The 19,166-nt window shown below is 46.2% G+C and overlaps 1 long non-coding RNA gene across 1 annotated transcript in view; it reads left to right on the forward strand.

Annotated features, from left to right (window-relative positions):
- LOC110139315 (uncharacterized) overlaps window positions 1-19,166 on the forward strand; it is a 47,474-nt gene that overhangs the window by 17,546 nt on the left and 10,762 nt on the right. The window contains exon 4 of the long non-coding RNA XR_011482158.1: window positions 7,765-7,902. This is a non-coding gene — a long non-coding RNA (uncharacterized lncRNA). The remainder of the gene's footprint in view (window positions 1-7,764; window positions 7,903-19,166) is intronic.

Consider the following 19,166-nt stretch of genomic DNA (forward strand, 5'->3'; position numbering starts at 1 on the left):
CTCTTTCCCTCTCTCACCGACTTGACTCTCAGTACCTTAAATCTCTCAGTCCACCCATGCTTCCCCAGTTTTTCCTTCTTGTTGATGGCTGAATGTATTCCCGTGTCTAGATGGACCGGTTACTCTTCATTTCTCTGTTGACGGACGTTTTGCTTTCTGTTCTGTCTTGGATATTGTGAACAGTGCCTGAAATGAGGTGCATGTTGCAGCCTGGTGGAGCAGAGGCTAGAACCTGCCCCATGACGCGAGGGTGCGGCAGACTTTGCCCTCGTGATTGTCCTGGTAAACACGTCAAATGGACATTCTTGGGCAGGACGTGGTCTGTGCTCCTCTTCACTGCCTACTCCTGCGTCCGTCCCCATGGAAACAAAACAAGATGTTGCTGATCAACAGCAGAGCCTTAACGTGCCTCCCTCTTTATGGTGTGCTGATCAAACTCCCCAGCATAGCTATTCCCTAACGACCTCCTGTGACTTCTGCCAGTAAAAGTGCGGGCTGAAAGGAGCGCTCTGTCTTCCTGCCATGCAGAGCAGGAGGGCCCCCGACGCCTTGCTGCCAAATTACATGTGTCTGTCTTTTCATGATGCGCTCACCCCCGTCTCAGCCCTTTCTCACCCGCTGTGCTGGACACGGCAGGTGCACACACATATCATTTAAAATTTCTATTTTCTCTGGATCTAAGTGGGCTTGCCAGAGGGGGTGGTAAGTCTATGTTTACTGTTTTCTTTCTCCACCTACCCATTTACATCCCCTGCCCACGGTGTAGGAGGATTCCCTGTTCCCCACGGCTCTGGGCAGAGTATAATCTTTGTAGATCTTTTGGAAGATGGTCATTTTCAACGATGTGAGTTTTGATTTGCATTTTGATTTGCATCCTCATTGTTTTGATTTGCATTTCTCCAATCATTAGTGATGCTGACCATCTTTTCATGTGCTTTAAGGTATCTGAATGCATTCTTTGAGAAAATGTCCATTTAGATCTTTGGCCCATTTTTCTTTTGTATTTTATATTTTATTGAGCCTCATGTGCTGTTCGCTTGTTTTGCAGATGAATTACTTGTTGATATATTTGCTTGCAAGCTAATTTTTTCCATCTGAGGCTCTGAGGGTTGTCCTTTTGTTTACGCTTTCCCTTGCTGTGCAAGTGCAATTAATGAGGTCCTTTTATTGAGGTTTTGTTTTTTTTTCTATTTTTTATTATTCTAAGAGGTGGATCCAAAAAGAACTTGTTGTGATTTATGTCAAGGCTTGTTCTTCCTATGTTTTCCTCTAGAGGTAGGGCATAATCCTCCCTCTATTTAGTTCTTTAATCAATTTGGAATTATTTTTCTTTAAACACTTATGGAGTGACATAATTTCATTCTCTTTTAAGGAACCTCTGCCCTGTCCTCCATCCTGGCTGTTAACAATTTACCTTGACAGCATCAGTGTAGGAGGGTTCCCTTTTCTCCACATCCTGTCCAGAATTTATTGTTTGTAGACTTTTCGACAAAGGCCATTCTGACCAGTGTAGGTGATTATCTCGCTGTTTTAATTTGCATTTCTCTAAGATTTCACGATGTTGAAATCTTTTCATGTGATTGTTTTTTAAAACAGTGAGAGTAAAACTGACCTCTTGATATTGGCCTCCTGACTGCCCAGTTTTGAATCTTCTCCCAGGACCCACCCCGGGACATTTGTTGAGAGCAGGTGTTTTTTCCTTACTTTCCACAGACCTGATGAATAAGTGCCCATCGGCGTATTTTTTTAAATTGTTACCAAAAGCAGCCACAAGGCAGCAGCATTTCTTCTTGCTCTACTTTTTTTTTTTTTTGTATTTTAATTTTTGTTTTCTAATAGAGTTGATTTCCGAGGTTGTATTTGCTTAGGTTGTATTTGCATTAACTTATGCAAGATAAAGCATAAACAAAAGGACAATCCTCAGAGCCTCAGAATGGAAAAAATAAGTTTGCAAGCAAATATATCAACAAGTAATTCATCTGCAAAACAAGCGAACAGCACATGCAGCTCAATTAAAAATGAAACACAAGAAAAATAAGCCAAAGATCTAAATGGGCATTTTTTACAAACAGATATGGCCGTATAATGACACTTTTTCAAGCGGATATAGACATATTTCTGTTCTTTTCCGGGGTCTTTTCTCATGAAGGTTATCTCAGTTTGTTCCGTCGACTTCCTGTGCTGTTCAGTTGGTCCTTTAGGTTCCCTATTTGATATGTAGTGATGTGTACCTTTTAATCCCTCTTAGTGTATCCCGCCCCACAGCTTTTTAAAATAAATAATCATGAGTTGGTTTTTTTTTTAACTCTCTGAGTCTGTTTCTATTTGCAAATTATTTCATTTGCATGAATTTCTGGCTTCCACCTGTAAGGAATCTTTTAGGATATTTGTCTCTCTGTCTCTAACCTCACTTAGTAAGATAATCACTCAGTCCGTCCATGCTCTGCCCATGGCATTTTTCCTTCTTCTTCTTCTTTTTTTTTTTTTTTGATTAATGACTGTATTCCAGTGTACAGATGGGCCAGTTTATCTATTTATCTATTGATGGATATTTTGGTTAATGTTATGTCTTGGCTATTGTGAATAGTGCTGCCCTGAAAATAGTGGTGCACGTGTTCTCTTTGAATTAGGATTTTTTTCCAGGCCAAAGCAAGGAGTGGGGTTGCCCAGAAATGCAGTAACTCTCTATTTTGTGTTTTAAGGAGACTCCAGATATTTTCTTCATGGCTGTCACCCACCCATTTGCAACCCTGCCCACAGTGTAAGATGGTTCCTTGTTCCCCTCACCCTCAGCAGCATTTAACCTTTGAGGATCTCTTGAGGATGGCCATTCTGAGCCATGTGAGGTGACACCTCATCCTAGTTTTAATTTGCATTTCTTTAATAATTATTGATGTTGAATATCTTTCCGTGAGCTTTTAACTTTATACTGTGTGAGTACAATTACCCTCTTGAAATTGACTTCAAGTTAGCCCTGTTTTGAATTCTTTTCCGGTGATTTGTTCTGGGGCATTTCTTGAGGGCAGGTGTCATTTCCAGCCGTGACTGCTTTGTGAATATTAAGAGCCCATCAGCCCAGGTTTTCAGGTGGTTGTTACAAGGAATGGCCACAAGGCGGCAGCATTTCTTCATGCCCAACTCTAGCTACCTGGGCAACCAGAGCCTTGGGGCAAGTCCAGTTCCTTGGTTGTCAACTGGAATGGAAACACCCAAGGCTTGTGTTACTTTACTTCTTCCCCCTTAGTCTTCATCCCCCATACACATCCCAGCGATTGCCCGCCACTCTGCTGAGGGTGCTGTCCTCCTCAAGTGGGCGACCCTAAGGAAGGAGGCTGGAGGTGGGAACCCCACCGGCAGGAGACATCTAGCCCAGGGGACTTTGCAAAGCTCTTCCAGGCCAGAGACCCCACCATCCTCTGGGGGCACTAGGCTTGGCTTTGCTGCAGGAGGGCCCCCCTGGGTCTGGAGAGTGTGGCCTCGTGCAGAGGGGAACAGGAAGTCCATGGAGGGTGGCAGGGGCCCTGGACACCCTCCCCAGCTCCCTCAGCCCCACCACAGTCCAGCCTGGGGACCCAAGCCTGCTCAGGCTCCAGGGATGTGACACCAGCCCAGGTACCCAAGGCCTGAGGGGAAGAGAGGCAGCAGTCCTTTTGTCTGTCTGTCTTTTTTGAATCCCAGTGTGTAGGTGATTTGCATTTGCTTTGGGGTTTTTATTTGTGTGCTAAGTAGCTTCAGTGTCTCTATCCGACTCTCGGACCTGATGGATCATAACTGACCGGGCTTCTCTGTCCATGGGATTCTCCAGGCAAGAATCCTGGAGTGGGTTGCCAGGCCCTCCCCCAGGGGATCTTCTGACCACAGGGATTGAACCCACGACTCTTATGTCTGCCTGCTTTCACTGGTGGGTTCTGGTTAAGAACTAGCACCATCTGGGAAGCCCCCTTTTCTCTTATGTGTATAACAACTTAATTAATTTGTATGTAGATGTGTATACGTTCTTTTCAAGTTCGTTTCTCATCAGTTCAGTCAGACAGTTCAGTCGCTCAGTTGTGTCTGACTCTTTGTGACCCCATGGACTGCAGCACGCCAGGCCTCCCTGTCCATCACCAACTCCTGGAGCTTACTCAAACTCATGTCTGTTGAGTCAGTGATGCCATCCAGTCTTCTCATCCTCTGTTGTCCCCTTCTCCTCCTGCCCTCAATAGGTTGTTAAAGATTGTTGAGTAGGGTTCCTTGTGCTCCACAGTAGGTCCTTGTGGATTATTTTGTAAATAGTAGTGTGTATATGTTATTCTCAACCTGCTAATTTCTCCCTGCCCCGACACCTTTCATTTTTGGTAACCATGAGTTTCTTTACTAAGTCTGTAAAGCTGTTTAATCTGTTTTGTAAAGAAGCTCATTGTATCCATGTTTGGATTCCACCTAGAAGTGATAACATGTGATACTTGTCTTTGTCTCAGTTAGTGATCATCTCTAGTTCTTTTCTGTGGCTGGAAGTGGCATTCTTTCATCCTTTTTATGGGGGTAATACTGCCTTGTGTATGCATGCCCCATCTTCTTTATCCATTCACCTGTCCTTCTACACTTAGGTTTCTTTTGTATCTTGGCTATTGTACCTAGTGTTGCCATGATTGTTGGCATGCAGTATCTTTTGAAACTTCGGTTTTCTGAGGATCCACACCCAGGCGTGAGATGGCTGGGTCACTTGGTACTTCTTTGTTGAGTGTTTCAAAGACCCTCCATACTGTTCTCCAGAGTGGATGTACTGATTTACATTCCCACTCACAGTGTAGGAGGGTTCCCTTCTCTCCACACCCCCTCCAGCATTTATTGTCGAATTTTTGAGATGGCCATGCTGACTGGCGTGAAGTGATATGTCACTGAACTTCTGGTTTGCATTTCTCTGATGATTGGCGATGCTGGGCACCTTTTCAGGTGCTTGGGGCCGCCTGGCTGCCTCCTCTGGAGACATGTCTGTTAGATCCGTGGCCCATTTTTCTGTTGGGTTGTTTGTTTTTTGATCTTGAGCTGCACGAGGTGTTTGCCTGTTGTGGATATCTCCATTTCTAAACACTGTTTCCCCCCATTCTGAGAGCTGTCTTTTTCTTTCATTTATGGTTTACCCTGCTGCTCAAATACTTTTAAGGTTAATGAGGTCCCATTTGTTTAGCTTTGTTTTTCATTATTCTAAGAATGAATCCAAAACAAACTGGCTGTGATTTATATCAAAGCATGTTCTGCCTGTGTTTTTCTCAAGAGGTTTATAGTATCTGTCCTTCATTTAGATCTTTAATTGATTTGGAGTATGTTTTTTCTGGGTGGGTTTAGGGAGTGTCCTAATGTCATTCTCTTTCCACTTGTTTAAGGAACCTCCACCTGTCCTCCTTCCTGGCTGTTAACAATTTACCTTGCCAGCATCAGTGTAGGAGGGCTCCCCTTTCTCCACATCGTCTCCAGCATTTATTGTTTGTAGACTTTTTGCCAGAGGCCAATCTGAGGTAGTTTGCAGTTTTGATATGCATTTCTATAAGATTTAGAGGTATAAAATCTTTTCATGTGATTATTTTTAAAGAGTGTGAGTAAAACATACCTCTCAAGTCAAGGTGGGCTTCTTCACTTTTGAATACTCTTTCCAGGACCCACCTGAGGACATTTATTGAATGGAAGTGAAAAGTGAAAGTCACTCAGTCGGGTCCAACTCTTTGCCACCCTATGGACTATACAGTCCATGGAATTCTCCAGGCCAGAATTCTGGAGTGGGTAGCTGTTCCCTTCTCCATGGGATCTTCCCAACCCAGGCACCGAACCCAGGTGTCCCACATCGCAGGCGGATTCTTTACCAGCTGAGCCACAAGGGAAGCCCCCACAGACCTGATGAATATTAAGTGCCCATCAGCCCAGGCTTTTCAGTTGTTGTTACCAAAAGTGCCCACAAGGCGGCAGCATTTCATCATGCTCTTTTTTTTTTTTTTTTGGTAATTTTTTATTTTCTATCAGAGTAGACCTGCTTTCCGATGTCGTGTTTGTTTTTGGTGTACAGGAAATTGAGTCAGTTATATACAGACATATGTCTATTCTTTTTTTTTCCCATATAGATTATCACAGTGTGTTCAGTTGACTTCCTGTGCTATTCAGTAGGTCCTTTTTGATTATCTATTTGATATACAGCAGAGAGAGAAGAAAGTGGGAAAAGAACCAAGCTTCCCCTATTCTTGCATGTTCCCTTATTCCTTCAGACCCTTCTGATCAAACTAAGACCCTGGCTCCCAGAGGGAAAGTCCCTGCTGGGACAACGCTTTATCAGCCAGTCTGCTGCTGTTATCAGGGCCAATCTGAGCATGTTTGGTCTGTATGTTAGCTATGAAACTAGGACTACAGAAAGGAGAGGTGACGTTTTTTTGACACTAGATGGCATGATATTTTTTAGATTCCAGAGAAAATGGGTTAAAATGGAACTTTTTTTAAATTGCAAAACTGGTTCCTTTTGCAATTAGGAAAAGCTGTTCGATTAGGAAAAGCTGGCTTGTTGAAAGACTTTTTTTTTTTGAACTCTGACCCTGAGAAAACAAAAATATACCAAGAAAAAAGCCTGAAGTTTTTATCTTGACTGGGAGATACACAGCCCACTTTACCTAGACTTCAGCCTTGGGTAAATCAGTAGAAAATCAAGCCAAGGAAAAGAAAAGAGGCAAGAGACATTTTGTAATAAATCTTAAGTGGAAAACTATGAGATCGCTGTCTGTCTCGATTTATGTATGCCTCGGTGTGTGTCTTTGTTTTTGGATAGTATTGCTGAGGTTAATTTGTAAGTGAGCTCTATTTAACTGATTTAAAGGAAAGTAAGTACTTACAAATCACATAATTCTAAATACAAGAAAAAAACCAAAGATGTTTGGGCTTATTAGACACATGCCTTGTATTACATTGAGAAAAGAAATTGAACTTCGGAAAAATACATGTTTTTAGAGATTCTAAAATATGTTCCCGAGTTTGCTAATTAGAGAATGCCAATATGATAAAAAGTTCACAATTGCTTTCTTCTTGGTTTTCACTAGGAGTTAAGGTTTTTTAAAGGTTAAAAATTACAATATGGAATCAAAGCTACTAAAGTGACAAGGAAAAGATTTTGGTGCATAAAGCAAGTAAGATGTATGTTGTCAGCGAGAGAAGATATAAAGACTGGAGATGTTTTTGTTATAAAAAAAATAATGATAATAATTCTGTTCTACAGTTGGTTGTTTATAAATGGGGAAAAAATAGAACAAATATAGATCTCAAAGGTGGCAAAAGATTTGCATTAAAGGACCAAGGGGAAGATGCTTTGGTTTAAGTGTTAATAATACGTCAAAGGTTAAAACCAACTTAGATAAAACTAGACAACTGGCTACAAGCCTGCATGTCTCCTTGAAATGCCAGGTTTATGGGATTCAAGCTTATTCTCCTGGAAATAAATGAGATCAATTTTGTATATTAATGTTCAGGTTGTCACTTACCCAGCTACTGAAGTTGAGTGGCCTGTCATACCTACATCAGTCACTCTGGGCTAGTAAAAATGATACCAAAAATATGTGAGACCACAACAAAAGGTTCCATTCCTTTGGCTAGGGTAGCACAAGGACTGACTCTATATCTGGACCAGGACTGAAATTTCTAAAAAACACAACCTGGTTCTTACTCTTGCTTGGGCCCCTGGTCAAAATAATTCTTTTACTGATCTTTGGCTCCTGCCTTTTAAAATCTATGTCTTAAATTTGTCTCTTTCAGATTACTACAGTTTCACATTAAGATGATGGTGATGCAGAGATTCCAGCGAATCCTCAGAACAGATCCTTCAGGAATAACAGCAGAAGCCCCTCTGAGGCCACTAAACGCGACAGGCTGAGAGCTCCATGGCCCAGCGAGGTAGGGTCTGCGAGCCCCACGCCAGCTTGAAGAAACTACAGAAGAGAGACTTCACCCTTCAGCCTCCCAATAAAGATTTCTGGGGTTCATGTCTCTCAGAGGGATTTGAGGTGGGAGATAGAGCGGCCTCTGGGCTGGACCGCTGGTGTTTGTCAAGTGGAGTGAAACTGAAGCTTTGTTTTCACCCAGACACTCAAGGTAATGGCAGAGGCTGAGCTCTGCTGGGATAAGGAGATAAGGTGCCTACGCCTGAGGTCAAGGAGGACTTCCCTGTCTGCACAAGCGCGGGTAGGCTCCTCGGGGGCCACAAACGGAGGGGGTCCCACCCCACAATAAGTGTGGCCATGCATCCACAGGCTTCTACTGTGCGGTCAATCTTAGCAAAAAGTTGTGCCCACATCTTGGGCAGGGTCCTAGACGAGTCAGGTGTGTGTGAAGAAAGAAACGAGATGATTGGTGAAAGGTAAGCAAAGGTGCGGAAGGACTGTCCTGTGTGAGGGACTTACCTCACCTCCTTCTGTGCTCCTTGGGAGGCCAGGCTTCCCTCCGCTGTGTGTCTGTCCTGCTTCTGTCTTAGACTGGGCTTCTGTATTCCCTACCACAGGTTGTGCTGTGTCCATAATAATGGGCTTTATATATGTATTTACACCTCTTGCCTCCTTAAAATAGTCTTGGTTTCAAACGGGGGAAAGACGCAGGGTCACTTTGCTTCCAGCCTCTGGCCACTGGTGGTCTCATGGTTGGGAGTCCTGGTGTTCATCCAGGCTACCCAGGTTCAATTACTGAGCAGGGAGCTAAGATTTCTCTTCAGGACCGCTCACTGCTATCTCTCCAAGATCGTGAGCATGTTTTTCAGTTGCTGTGGCTGGAAAAGGCATTATTTGATCCTATTTTACAGTAGAATAACACTGCCTTTGTATCTGAACTGCATCTTCTTTACTGTCATCTCTCCTCGTAACGTACATTGCTTAGCTGTCTTGGTTATTATTCCTAGTGCTGCTAATGTCGTTGAGGTGCAGCTGTCTTCAGGAAAATATTAGCTTTCTCCAGATCTCTCCCTAGGCATGGAAGCTAAATAGATGACACTGTATATAGTCCTATGTTTATTTTTTAAATTTACTATTCATTGGTGGATAATAGCTTTGAAGTTTTGTGATGGTTTTTCACTTACCTGCAGCCCACCAGTGATTTTAACTTATTTTGAGTAGAGTTGATTTAAGATGCATAGGCCGTAGCGAAGACTGACTCAGAGGCTGAGTGAGGAACAGATTAGGGCCTTCCTTTGTGAGGACCAGTTAGAACAGTGTTACGATGAGACCGGCCTTTGATATCACCAGAGTCAGGCCTTGACGTGGACCAGAGTAAGACCCAAGACTAGAATCAGGCCTTAGTGTGGCCACAGTCAGGCCTGAGTGAGTACCAGGGTCAAGAATAAGTCAGGCCCAGGGTCAGGCCTTAGTGTGGACCTTAGTAAGGCGTTAGTGTGGACCAGAGTCAGGCCTAAGTGAGTACAAGGGTCAGGGATATGTAAGTACCAGAGGCTGGCCATGGTGTGGACTAGAGTCAGGCCTTAGTGTTGGCCAGAGTCAGATCTTAGTGAGTACCAGAGTCAGGCCTCCTGTGGACCAGAGTCAGGCTTTAGTGTGGACGAGAGTCTGGCCTTAGTGTGCACCACAGCCAGACCTTTCTGTGGACCAGCGTCAGCCCTTACTGTGGACCAGAATCAGTCCTAGGGGATACCACAGTCAGGCCTTAGTGTGCCCCAGAGTGAGACCTTAGTGTGGTCCATAGTCAGGCCTTAGGGTGGACCAGAGTCAGGCCTAGTGTGAACCAGAGTCAAATGTTAGTGAGTACCACAGTCAGGCCTTAGTGTCTGTGAGGGTCAGGCCTTAGTGTGCACCAGGGTCAGGCATTAGTGTGGCCCAGAGTCAGGCCTTAGTGTAGACAAGAGGCCTTAGTGTTCACCAGGAGTCGGGCATTAGAGCGGAGCAGAGTGAGACCTATGTGAGGACTGGACTCAGGCCTCAGTGATGAACCAGAGTAAGGCCTGAGTGTAGACCAGTGTCAGGTCTGGGTCTTGAGCAGAGTCAGGCCTCAGAGTGGATCAGAGTCAGGCCTTAGTGTGGACCAGATCAGAGTTGAGCCTTTGTTGGACCAAGGTGAGGCCTTAGTGTGGACCAGAGTGAGGCCTAAGTGAGGACTAGAGTCAGGCCTCAGTTTGGACCAGACCCAGGCCTCAGTGATAACCAGAGTTAGGCCTAACTGTGGACCAGAGTCAGGCCTCAGTGCGTATAAATTCAGGACTCAATGTGGATGAGGGTCAGGCCTGTGTGGACCAGAGTGCAGCCTCAGAGTGGTCCACAGTCAGGCCTCAGTTTGACCGGGGCCAGGCCTGAGTGTAGATGAGAAACAGCCCTCTGTAAGAGGCAAAGGCAAGCCTGACTGTGGACCAGGGCCGGACCTAGGTGTGGACCAGAGTCAGGCCTCAGGGTGGACCAGACGTAGGCTTCTGTGTGGACTAGAGTCAGGACTAAGTGAGTACCACAGTCAGCCTTCAGCGTGGACCAGGGTCAGGCCCAGTCTAGACACAGTCAGGCCTCAGTGTGTATAGGTTCAAGCCTAAGTGTGAACCATCTATAGATCTGAGTGTGGACCAGAGTCAGGCCAAAATGAGTACCACATTCAGGGTAGACTCTGGTTTAAATTAAGGACTGACTCCAACAGAAAATAAAAATTACTCGAGAAGAAAAACCCCAAACCCAGCGTCTGCTGCGTTCTCCTCAGGTCTCCGACCCCTCTGCTCGCTCACCCCTGGGCCGTACTGGGCTTGACTTCCGGGTCAAGCTGAGGTCTTCATGAGGGAGCTGGAAAGGTTGTGCCCGCCAAGGACCACAGTAATATCTTGACTGCCTGACCCAATAGATGGGACCACCTTAAAATTCACGTGGTCCCGCTACACATAAAGCAAGCCTCTTGCACCTAGAAAATGGTGGACTCTGTCTGTTGGAAGAGGTTTGAAAAGTCACCCTATCTTCCCCTCTTTTGCTCAGAGTGTTCCTACTTCCAGCCTCTCTCCTTAGAGAGGCTCCACCTGCCTAGGACAGCTGCCTCAGCATAAGACTTTGGCAGGGGATAGGATGGGTCTGGAGGGAGAAGGGTAAGGGGCAGAAGGAATGCCACTCTGGCCCTCTCGGTCTGTTCTGCCCTTTCCACAATCATTCCTGCCCAGGAACACCTTTTGCCAGGGCCCAGGTTTCCCCCGTACGCAGAGCGGGGCACGAGTAAGTGCTGCCCCCTTGTGGCCATTTTAGGAAACAACAGCCCAAACCCAGGACCCGTGGGCATTTCGTATCCACCTGAGCTGCTCCGCTCTGAATGATCCCTTTGCTGGAGAAATGACACGCGGGAGGCAGCAGAAACCGAATTCAGAAGAAGGCCGGCCTTCAGGAGCCGATTTCAAACGGCGAACTTTTGCTTACACTTAAAAAAATAGGAAGGAAATCCAAATCCCCCTCCTGTGAAAATCCCGGGTGGCCCAAATGAAAGAGGAAGGCACACCAGAACGACAAGGAGCTCTGGTCAGTAGCAGTTAGCGGGAAATGTACAAACAATAAGTCCTGCGGAAGGCCAGGAGACCAGGGAGCACTCCTAGGCTTCAGCGGGGGATGCACTCGACAACAGCCGCCAGGGACAAGTGCATGCAGGCTCCTTTAAAAACAAAAAGCAGCCTAGGATGCTGCAGCCTGCCTCTGGGGCCTAGACCCTAGGAAAAGCACCCCTCCAGGACACACATGCATCCCAGCGTTCTCTATGGGGCTATTTACAACAGCCAAGGCACGCAAACAACGGGAACCTCAAGCCACGGAAGCAAGGAGGCTAAAGATGTGCTGCACACGTTCGTGGGCTGTGACTGATCCACACACGGGAATGAAGTGGTGCCAGTTGCCGCAACAAAGACGGGGACGTGGAGACGATCAGGCTGAGTCAGGTCATCGGACGAAGACAAAAAGCATGTGATAGCACTTATAGCTGAAATCTCATGATGGATGCAATCAAACTCTTGGATCAACAGAAGATGATGCTTAGAAAAGAAACTTCCCTTACCAAATGGGAAGACCAGGTGGTTGTGGAGAGATAACTGAGACGTTTGGGCTTAACCCATATACTCTTCTATACAGATAAGTACACAGACAGAGAAAAAGAATAATGAAAAAGGATGTGCTCTATAAATAAGAAACTACTCAATACCCTCTCATAAACGCTATGGAAGAGAACCCTAAAAAGACAGGCACGTGTATATGTTAACTCAATCAAGTTGCTATACACCTGTGATTAACACAACACTCTAAATCAATATATTCCAATAGAGAATAAAAATTCCATGATAGGAAGCCAGAAATAAATGTCTCCTCTACTCCCCTTAGGCCTCAATCCCCGGGGCTGCTGTCTCATCCCTGCGGCCTGAGCAGTCTAGTCCCCAAGGCTGCCATGTACGTGTGGGGGGAGCTGGGGAGGATGTTCAAGCAAATGAGCCCCCTGAGGATCCTGTGTGCCTGGTTCCCACTAGTTGGACCACAGTCTTCACTTCCAGGCAGGCCCTCTACACCAAGCCTCTTTCACTCAAAAAAGGAGGGCACTCTGTGCTGGAACAGCTCTCAAAAGTTTATATTTCAATAAAATGAATTTTTTAAAAAAGAGCAAGAAACCCCCAAGTTACAAAACAAAGGGAATAGCAAAACAAGCTTACCTCAAAGAATGAAAATAATGCCAACACTTTCATAAAAGTGGAAGGAAAAGAACATATAAAATATTTTTAAAAATTATCGTGATCAAAGCCAAATCAACAAGGTCTGCCAGGACACAGCCCTGGGTTGCCCATCTGTGACCTGTGGATGAAGCAATTCATTGAGATTCTACAGCTGGTAAAGAACAGTGGTGGGTAGAATTCTGGCTCATACTCGAAAAACTGTCTATGGCCATTTGGCAATAAATAGTTCTCCCTACTGAGGTGGTAGGTTCCAGTGATCTAGGTCAAACTCAACTATTCAACCCTGACATGATCGCAGAGCCCAGTGTTCCCGGCCCCCCACCCCACCTTTCCAGCAGGCAGCAATGCACCTCTCAGGAGCTCTAATCCTGGGCCCCCCTCCCCTTAGGCTTTGATGTCCTCAGGGCGTGTGGCCTGGGCACCTTCGAAAGCTCTCTAGGTTTTGGAACTCGTTCAGGAACACCAGAGACTTGGCAGTGAGCCCACCACTGGTCACCATGAGTGGCATCGGCTCCCTCAGCCTGCAGTTGGGGGCCTGTCACCCCGGTGTCGGGCAGAATTCCCCGCTGAGGGAGCACCCACTGCACTGATCAGAGTGCCTGCTGGTATTTCTCCCCCGCTCTAGACTCTCCCGGAGAGCAGGGCCCGGGGGCTCACCAACCCTGTCCTCGGGATTCATCAGTGACTTGATCCCTTGAAACCGACAGCCTGAAGAAGCTGCCACTGCCAGTTCCAAAACCTAAGCCTCGGGACCTTATCCTTGAGAAAGCTTCGTGGGCGTGCTGGCGCCAGGACTGTGGGGCAAGACTCAGCACTGAGCACAGCTGGCCCTTGAGATTCTAGAGCCCGGGGTCCTTCTGGCGAGCCGGACATCTGACTCCGCGTTCTCAGTGTCTGAGAGGCCTGTTGTGAAGATAAAACTCCCTCCCCTTATTAGTAATTTTAATCCCTCACTCCAGCACCCTACGCAGTACCGGCTCTGTCACCTGCACAGATGTTTTGATTCCAGGTTCTAGCTGTGAAACCTTAGGAAGATGGATCAACCTCGAGGAGCCTCTGCTTCCTCATCTGTGAAATGAGGTGGCACTACCTAGCTCATCGGGCAGCTGCACAAGATGAATGAGCTGAGGGGTGTGAGATGGCCCAGTCCTCCTCCCCTCAAATAAGGCAGGCAGCATTTTACAACGATCACTTTTTAAAATGATCGACATGACTGGGGCCCCAGCGCCTGTAGCGGCTCCCGGCTCGGCTGCTCCGAAGATGGCGGAGCGCGCCGGTGGTGGCACATCCTTGAGGGGACTGCGCGAACGGATGGTTGCTGCTGCTAATGCCATTGGTGAAGAAAGACGAAGTCAAGGTAGCTTTAGTTCTGTGCCTTCACAGCTTTCAAATATAAAATCACCATTTAAGCCAGTAATAGATGGCTCTGTGCTTAAAAATGACATAAAACAAAGATTAGCAAAGGAGCGGAGAGAAGAGAAAAAAAGACAAGATGATGCTAATAGAGAGACACAACGACTTGAAAAAGAAAGTCTAAGATCGTATATGAAAAACAGATGGAAGAGAAACAGCGAAAGCTGAGGGAACAGAAAGAAAAAGATGAACAACGGAGAATATCTGCAGAAAAAAAGAGAAGCGAAATGCTAGAGGAAGAAAGGGAGAAAGTCAAAGCCGTCCTTCATCGTACACTGGAGAGGAGCAGCCACATTAGCCGCTCAAAAAGATGGTCATGGGAGGGTTGTACAACAATCAATTCCCAAAATAAGACTGTCAATAAACATTCTACATCTACTGAAAAGCTTGAGCAGGGGACTTGTGGATTACACAAACAAATGTCATCTACTGGTCTTCAAAATTCTGTTGCCAAGAAAACACAAGAAAAAAGGCGAAGTTCATCTTTGAATAGAAGATGTAGCAGACTGCCTTCATCTACAGAAACAGAACAAGAGGAAGAAAAACGACCTGGCATCCACAATATAATCCAATATGTAAACATGCCCCTGCTTAGGCTTAGTGGTGATGAATTGAAGAGTCCCATAGTGCTTCGCAAGTCAACGGCGATGATGCCTTTCCAGGAGAAAGTAGAAATACCTTCCAAGACTAGTGTGGGAGTGGCCCACAAGGCGAGTGTGGAAGTGCTCCCTGAAGTGAGCGTTGAAGCACTCACCAAGGCAAGCTTGGATGAATCCCCCCAGGTGAACATGGAAGCACCCCCTGTAGAGAGCGTGGAAGCATTCCCAGAGGAGAGCATGAAAGAACACCCCAAGGTGAGTGTGGAAACACTCCTGGAGGTGAGCATGAAAGAACACTCTGAGATGAATGTGGAAGCACTCCCGGAGGAGAGCATGAAAGAACACCCTGAGGTGAGTGTGGAAACACTCCTGGAGGCGAGCATGAAAGAACACCCCGAGGTGAGTGTGGAAACACTCCTGGAGGTGAGCATGAAAGAACACTCTGAGGGTAACGTGGAAGCACTCCCGGAGGAGAGCATGAAAGAACACCCTGAGGTGAATGTGGAAGCACTCGCGGAGGAGAGCATGAAAGAACACCCCGAGGTGAGTGTGGAAACACTCCTGGAGGTGAGCATGAAAGAACACTCTGAGGTGAACGTGGAAGCACTCCCGGAGGAGAGCATGAAAGAACACCCTGAGGTGAGTGTGGAAACACTCCTGGAGGTGAGCATGAAAGAACACCCCGAGGTGAGTGTGGAAACACTCCTGGAGGTGAGCATGAAAGAACACTCTGAGGTGAACGTGGAAGCACTCCCGGAGGAGAGCATGAAAGAACACCCTGAGGTGAGTGTGGAAACACTCCTGGAGGCGAGCATGAAAGAACACCCTGCGGTGAATGTGGAAGCGCTCGCAGAGGAGAGCATGAAAGAACACCCCGAGGTGAGTGTGGAAACACTCCTGGAGGTGAGCATGAAAGAACACTCTGAGGTGAGTGTGGAAACACTCCTGGAGGCGAGCATGAAAGAACACCCTGCAGTGAGTGTGGAAACACTCCTGGAGGCGAGCATGAAAGAACACCCTGAGGTGAGTGTGGAAACACTCCTGGAGGCGAGCATGAAAGAACACCCTGCGGTGAATGTGGAAGCACTCACGGAGGTGAGCTTGGAAGCACCCCCCAAGGTGAGTGTGGATGGACTCCCAGAGGTAAGCACAGAAGAACACCCCAAGGTGAGCGTGGAAGCACTAGCAGAAGTGAACATGGAAGGACACTCTGTGAATGTGGAAACATCACCTGAGACAAGTGAGGACCTATCCCATGAAGCACATGTGGACTCATCCCCAGATGTGAGTGTGAACCCATCTCCGGAGGTGAGTATAGACTCATCCCAGGAGATGAGCACGGAAGCATCATCTGAGGCTAGTGTGGACATATCTCCCGAGGCGAGCATGGAAACACTCCCCGAGGAGAGCGTGGAAACATCCCCCGAGGAGAGTGTAGAAGCATTCTCAGAGATAAGCATGGCTGCACTCCCAGAGGAGAGTGTGGAGGTGCTCCCCAAGGAAAGCACGAAAGGGCCTTCTGAGGCAAGTGTAGAGGCGCCCCTGGAGACCTCCCCTGAGGTGACCGTGGAAATATCTTCCAAGAAATCAGAAATGGATGAACAGCCCTCAAATCCTATTACCAAGAAGCGCATACCACCATCGCAGATCCCGTGTTATAGATGGTCGTCATCTCCTACAAGAAGGTGGCGTCCACCATCTCCCATCAGTACTAGCAGGCAAATTCAAAAGAATTGCCCCCTATCACCTTCACCTGGCATGTCAAAACAATCGACACAGTTTTGTTTTTCCTATAAAGTAACTCCTATGCAGCGTACTGTACTTGCACAAAATGCATTAGGTACTATGGGAATGAAAAGCAAAGCCGGTTCTAACACCATTAACAACTCTGAGACTGCAAGCCAAAAGGATATGATCTGTGAAGAATCTGGTAATAAAGGCACACCAGGACCTAAGAATGCTGAGGAGGCAACAAAGATTTTGGCAGAAAAACGACGCCTTGCTCGTGAGCAAAAAGAAAAAGAAGAAAGACTACAAAAAGAGATGGAACAAAGGAAAATGAAAGATGTAGCAAAGAAAGTGGAGGAAGGTCAAGAAGACAAATTTTCAAAATTTGGAGATGGGCAACAACCAAAGGAGATGAAGAAGAGAGAAAGTCAGGAACAAGAAGACCAAAAAGTAGAACTCCAGAAAAGTGACGCCAAAATAAAAGCTCAGGAGGAGGCTGACAAACGCAAGAAGGAGCATGAGAGGATTATGTTACAGAATCTGCAAGAGAGATTAGAAAGAAAAAAGGCTGCAGAAACATTGAGTGGTGATGCATATGAGGAGGATGAGGCAGATGATGAGGACGAATCAGAAAGTGACAATGATTCCTTTGATGACATGCACCCATCAGCTACTATAAATGGCATGGATTCATCCCCAAAACCAAAAACACATGTTAAAAATGTGAGGAACACTAACAAGTTTTTAGATGTGACTTCTAGCCAAATCCATAAAGAAGAGACAAAAGCATTTTTAAATACTGACATGAAAACCTTCAGACAAAAAACAGTGAAAGACCCTTTGAATCAGACAAAGAGTACCAGATCCTCCACCAAAAGACCAACCAACCGAGCAGCAAAAACTGGAAAGGCGGAAACCAGCAGCACCATGGGACCTTTCAAGAGTTCACATTCAGAGGTACAGAAGTGGATGTGTGACCAAATTATCGACTTCTCAAGAGAGACAGAACCACCTGTGTCCAGTTTCCCTCCTGAGAGCCCAGAACACCAGCCGAGAGGCTCTGTGACATCCTGCTCGAGTCACCAGCCACCTATAGACAACAAAAACGGAAGCAAATCTGTGCCTGCTCCATCAGATATGTAAACCTCATCCAGCCTAGAGGAGAATCCATTCTCCACTCTGGATTTTGACCTCCAGGCCCACCTTTCAAAATTTCTCTGCTTCCTACATGAACCCGGCAAAGAAAATGACTTTCAAAAAAAAATCATCTTAATGTATCTCAGAAGATGCTCATATCATCTTGGGTCTTGCCCATAAGCAAGGGTTCTGAGTAAAGAGTCATTTTTTTGCTGTAAAAAAAAATAAATAAATAAAATGATCGACATTATGGAGTAAATTGTGCCTCCCCCTGCCCCCCCCAGTTCATATAGCCTTGGTGGCAGTATTTGGAGACAGCACCTAAAGGAAAATAGTTAAGCCACTCATAGTGATGTGGCCCTGATCCAACAGGATCCTTATAAGCAGAGATGCTAGAAACCTCTCCGGTAAAGCTCAAGTTAAGTCCCTCTGTCCTCGAAGAAGGCTACAAACTAAGTGTAGAGTCTTCTAGACCAGTGCTTTCCAACTCTACTGTGCACCCAGATCACCAGGGATGGTGTTAAAATGCAGATGCCGATCCACAGGCTTGGAGTGAGGCTGGGGAATCTCTCCCCAGTGAGCCTCCAGGGGATCCAGATGCTGCTGGTCTGCCGACTATGCTTTGGAGCAGCAAAGTCCTTAGACTCCCATCTTATTTCCACACCAAAAATATATGGTCATTTATTTATCTAGATGCCAACTGTCCAATGCTGCCAGGCACGGTGCCAAGTGCTGAGGGTTAATAAAACAGGGTCTCTGCTCTTGAGTTCATAGTCCAGTTAAGGCCCTAAGAGGTTTCCCTGACTCCACGAGCCAAGGGCAATGTCAAATACAAAACACGTCCCAATGAAGACAACATCCTTCCAGAAGATCCGACACAGTATGTGTAGGAGGCAACAGTAACATTGAGATGAACACCTCTATTCAGGGACTCAACTCAAGCTATGATAAAACCAGGTGTTTTTGAGAAGCAGAGCTAGTGATGGACAAAACCAGGTGCCACTGTAGCTTCAGTCCATAAAACCACGGACATGGAGACAAGTCTATATGTCAGCCCTGGGTCTCCTACTCATTTGAGCAATACTCATCAATGCTGGCATTGGCGAGAGGCAGGGTAATGACAAGCAGCAGTGGAGAGAGACGGTACTCAAGAAAGTGGCACTTGAGAGAAGCAGCTTGGTGTTCTGGACATGCTGAATGTTAGAGCTGAATGGGAGGGTCTTCTTCTTATAGCAAAATCCCCTTTAGTTGAGGATGAAACTAAACCCCAAAGCAGTTAAGGCAGTGGTTCTCAACTGGGGTGACGATGCATCCCCTGGAGACAAATAGCAATGTTTGGAGACAGTTCTGTTTATACAACCAATGGAAAGCTACTGATGCTTAGTGGACAGAGAACAGAGATGCTGCTAAAAGCAGCACAAGATGGCCCACCACAACCAAAAATTACCTGTCCCAAAACGTCAATAGTGCTGAGGTTAAGAAACCCTGAGTTAAGGAATTTGCCCAAGTCAAAGAATGTCACACCACAGACTAGCTTAGAGCATTCTGCAGTGATGGATATGTTCTACACTCTACACTGTCCATTATGGCAGCAGACAGCTACATGTGAGATACGAGTG

This window comes from Odocoileus virginianus, chromosome 20 (genome assembly GCF_023699985.2).
Source record: "Odocoileus virginianus isolate 20LAN1187 ecotype Illinois chromosome 20, Ovbor_1.2, whole genome shotgun sequence".
NCBI lineage: Eukaryota > Metazoa > Chordata > Mammalia > Artiodactyla > Cervidae > Odocoileus > Odocoileus virginianus.